We start from the raw sequence: 4545 nt of genomic DNA, 5'->3' as shown, positions 1-4545 counted from the left end.
TTTAGTGGCGGAGATAGAAAATGATCTTATTTTAGGTCTTGACTTTTTAGAAGCATACGGGTGTAGAATAAATATTCTTGACCGAAGCATCAATATCCGAAATAGACGTTACTCACTTGAGCACGTTCCTGCGCGGGGATGTTTCAGAATAAGTGTCAGCGAAGACAATTCAATTCCCGCAAGATCCGAAATGATTGTTATGGCAAGCGTTCAAGACTTTAAGAAGATGCATACTGGTCCTTTTCTTGTAGAACCCTCACAGAAGTTAGCGTGAAGAGGAGAGAGCTTGGTAGCAAGGTCCCTGGTAGAGGGAGCTTCAAGAGTGCCGGTGCAAATTATGAGTATAACTCAGCAAGACCATGTGCTACACAAGGGTACAAGCATCGCTCAAATGACTTCAGTGAGACTGCAACACAGGTATATACAGACTGTGTCTTCCGAAGGACCTGTACCTGAACATTTGAACGACCTCTACCTGGAAACCGTCCAAGGTATGGATGGGAATCAATGCCGACAGGTAGTCAAGCTGTTGGTGAAGCACGCATCAACCCTTTCAGAGACAGATTATGACATAGGGAGGACAGGCATAGGGAGGCATAAGATAAACACCGGTGATGCTCAACACATTAAGCAGCCATTAAGAAGACCACCGTTCCACATGAACGAAGAGATTGATTTGCAAATTAAGGACATGATTCAAAAAGAGGTTATTCAAAAAGCAACCAGTCCTTGGGCCAGTGGAATGGTAATGGTTTCAAAAAAAAATGTTACAAAATATTTCTGTGTAGATTATCGGAAGCTTAACGATGTAACCATAAAAGAGTCATACCCTTTGCCTCGGATTGATGATTCCTTACAGCAACTGGCAGGCGCTGTATGGTTCAATTGTCTGGATTTAAATTCCGGCTACTGGCAAGTCGAAGTAGAAGAACATGATAGACCGAAAACGGCATTTCCTTCAAGAATGGGGCTATTTGAATTCCGAGTGATGTCGTTCGGCCTCTGCAATGCCCGGGCAACATTTGAACGATTGATGGAAGCATAGTTAGCTGGTTTGAATTGAAAGGTGTGTTTAATCTAGATGATGTGATTGTTCATGGAAAGACATTTGAAGACATGATCCGAAATCTGGACCAGGTTCTCGGCAAACTGGTGGAGGCTGGCCTCAAGCTGAAGGCACGGAAATGTCAGCTGTTTCGTCATGAGGTAACGTATCTAGGTCATGTCGTTTCAAAGGATGGTGTGAAGACAGACCCCAAAAAGACGGAGGCCATACGAGGATGGCCGGAGCCTACATGAGTTACAGAGGTAAGGGCTTTCGTAGGGCTTTGCAGCTATTACCGTAGATTCATAAGTGATTTTCGCGAGTAAAGCTAAACCTCTGCATAAGCTCACTGAGAAGGGCCAGAAGTACACTTTCAATGAAGATTGAAAGAAGGCTTTCTCGCATTTGAAAGAATGCTTATGTGATGCTCCCATCTTGGCACACCCAGACTTTAAAGAACAGTTCATTTTGGATACAGATGCCAGTGACGTAGGAATTGGTGCTGTGCTGTCCAAAAAGGTGGATGGTATTGAGCGACCTGTGGCGTTTGCTAGTAAAACTTTGTCAAATCGGAACGCCGTTACTGCGTGACTCGGAAAGAACTGTTGTCTATTTTGTGAAATATTTCCGGCATTTCCTTTATGGAAGAAATTTCAAAATTTTGACAGACCACGGTTCGCTGCGGTGGCTGACCAATTTCAAGAACCCAGAAGGACAGCTAGCGCGTTGGCTTGAAGTATTGGCAGAATACGATATGAAGATAGAACATCGCCCTGGACGTATTCACGGTAATGCGGATGGGCTAAGCAGAAAACCATGTAAGCAGTGCGGTCGAGTAGAAGATGGAATTTCAGTCAAAAGCATCAACGAGGAATGCTCAGATGGATTAAACCTCAGTGAAGCATAAGATGCGGATGATACTCTTTCCCGCTTGAAGCATTGGGTTGATGCCGCCGAAAAAACAGATCCAAAGGCATTGGAAGAAGAGAGCCTGTATATGAAGGCACTTATAGCCCAGTGGGACCAGCTTGAAGTTCATGATGGCGTCTTGTTTCGGAAGTATGAATTAAGCGGTCGTGGCAGAGTGACCTTTCAAGGTGTTTTACCTCTTAAAATGCGAAGGGAAGTGTTAAAGTTCGCCCATGACATTTGAGTATCGGGTCACTTGGAAATTAAAAAGACCCTCGCAAGGGTTCAGCAGGCCTATTATTGGCCCGGCGTATCCAGGGATGTGGCGACATACGTCAATGGCTGTGAGGCTTGTGCACGGAGAAAAGAACCATGCAAAACCAAGAAGGCACCTATGGAGATCACAAGAAGTGGGTTTCCAATTGAGCGAATCGCGATCGACATCCTAGGCGAGTTACCGACCACAGAAAGAGGAAACAAATATATTCTGGTAATTGGCGATTATTTCACCAAGTGGATGGAATGCCATGCAATACCGAATATGGAGGCAAAAACTGTTGCAACTATACTGCTTGAACAGGTTGTAACTCGGTTTGGAGTACCACGGGTTGTTCATTCGGACCAAGGTCGACAGTTTGAGAGCTTATTGTTCACGGAAATGTGCAAGTTACTGCAGATTGAAAAGGCTAGAACAACACCTCACCATTCCCAGTCCGATAGTATGGTCGAACGCTTCAATCGGACACTTTTGTCCATGTTAAGTACATTCGTATAGGACAATCATCGTGACTGGGACGAACATCTACAATATGTTCTTATGGCATATCGATGTACCGAGAACGAAGCCACGGGTTGTTTACCGAATAGCCTCATGTTGGGTCGTGAAATATCCACCCCATTAGACCTGATGTATGAGATGCCTGTTAGCTTCAAGAAGACACATGTGAACCAGTGGGTATGGGAGTTCAGGAGAGGATGGAAAAAGCTCATAGTCAGGTTCGAAAAAACACAGGACTGTCCATGAAGCGACAAAAGGTATGTTATTACGCAAGGGTCTCATACGAGTCTTTCGAGCTTGGGGAAAAGGTATATGTTTTATTTCCGGTAGAGAAGTCGGGTTGTAGTTCAAAACTTACTTCGTTTTTGCGCGGACCGTTTGAGGTAAGGGCCAAGTTGTCACCTTTGCTGTACCGGGTGAATTGTGGCCAAAATAAAGGTGAGCAAGTAATACATTGCGACCGACTTCATAAGGTAAGGCCCCAAATCCTTGATGGTGAAATAGAGGATAATGCTGGGGGCCCCCGAGATCTTCCGGTCGTACGCGAGGAGGACTTGGATGTTCCCAATAACAAACGTAGTCGGCGGAGACCTATTTGGGCTGACGACTATGTGTTGTATGCTTTCAGAGAGATGCCTAACACGAAAACAACACCAAGAACCCAAACAGAGGCGCTGGTCTGCCCAAAATGCAAAGAGTCGTGTGAGGACTCCAGCGCGTGCTCCTATCATATCCGGGTATGCATGGAAGAACAAGTGGGCTGCGACAAGTGTCGTATATCGTTAAAAACGAGGAAGAAATATCAACAACATGTACGGCGAGTCCATCAGTCACTGTATGAAGATTGGCTTCAAGAAGATCCGGGAGATCTAATCGAAGACCCAGACTTTGTAACTGAGTCTGTGAAGCCAGTAGTGACCGAGGAAACGGCTGTCATAAAGGTGCAGATAAAGCCACAGGAGTCAAAAGAAGCATCAGCCGTACGAGATTCAGCGAAGCCGGCGAACATCCTTGAGACTCTTGCCGTCATCAGAAAGCACACAAAACCGGTGTTGCCTGGCCCCCACGTAAACCAATCGCTACAACAGAGCGTAAAAGGGAATTGAGGATTAACATCCAGACATCAGCCGATGGCGGTTTCATAAAAAACCGCATTCTGGTGACGGAAGATGGAATTATGGCATACACAAACGAAACCGTCAGTAGAAAAGAGTTTGGCGAAGCATCTTCCACAATAGACGACATCTGCCGAGTATCTTTGAAGCTTGAAGATCTCAAACTAGACTTCAACCAAGACGGAATGTTAATATCGGCTCTATACAAACCGGAATAAGTGCATTTTTTTTATGAATCTCAAGAAGAGATAGCTTTTGTGTACATTTGTGTATCTAAGGCAGAGATCTGTTCATACAAGTAAAATGTTTCAGGGAGGGATAAAATAGTATTATTGTGATTATATTTTCCATGCCATGAATAACATTTGTGTATGTTGATATTTGTTACGGGTATAATAACCTGGACTATAGATCTGGGAAAGGATCATAGAAAGACTTTGACTGTTTTATGCTTGAAAATGTTGTTTTGTTTGTTTTACTTGCTTGTTATTGTTTAAATACAAGGATAAGGAATATCCTTCATGTTGAATAAATAAAAATGACTTAAATTGTTGAAGCAAGTTTGTTCAGATTTAATGGAATCATGTCTAGTCGAAGGCGTGGGTAGTGTAGCGAACGGCTTCGGGGCGATATGGTCTTAATAGAAACGGTTAAGTAACTTCCCCTTATTTGTACTAGGCTTCATTGGTTACTTCCCT

This window comes from Dreissena polymorpha, chromosome 8 (assembly GCF_020536995.1).
Source record: "Dreissena polymorpha isolate Duluth1 chromosome 8, UMN_Dpol_1.0, whole genome shotgun sequence".
NCBI lineage: Eukaryota > Metazoa > Mollusca > Bivalvia > Myida > Dreissenidae > Dreissena > Dreissena polymorpha.
The sequence above is the reverse complement of the archived record's forward strand: the minus strand, read 5'-3'. Positions refer to the sequence as shown.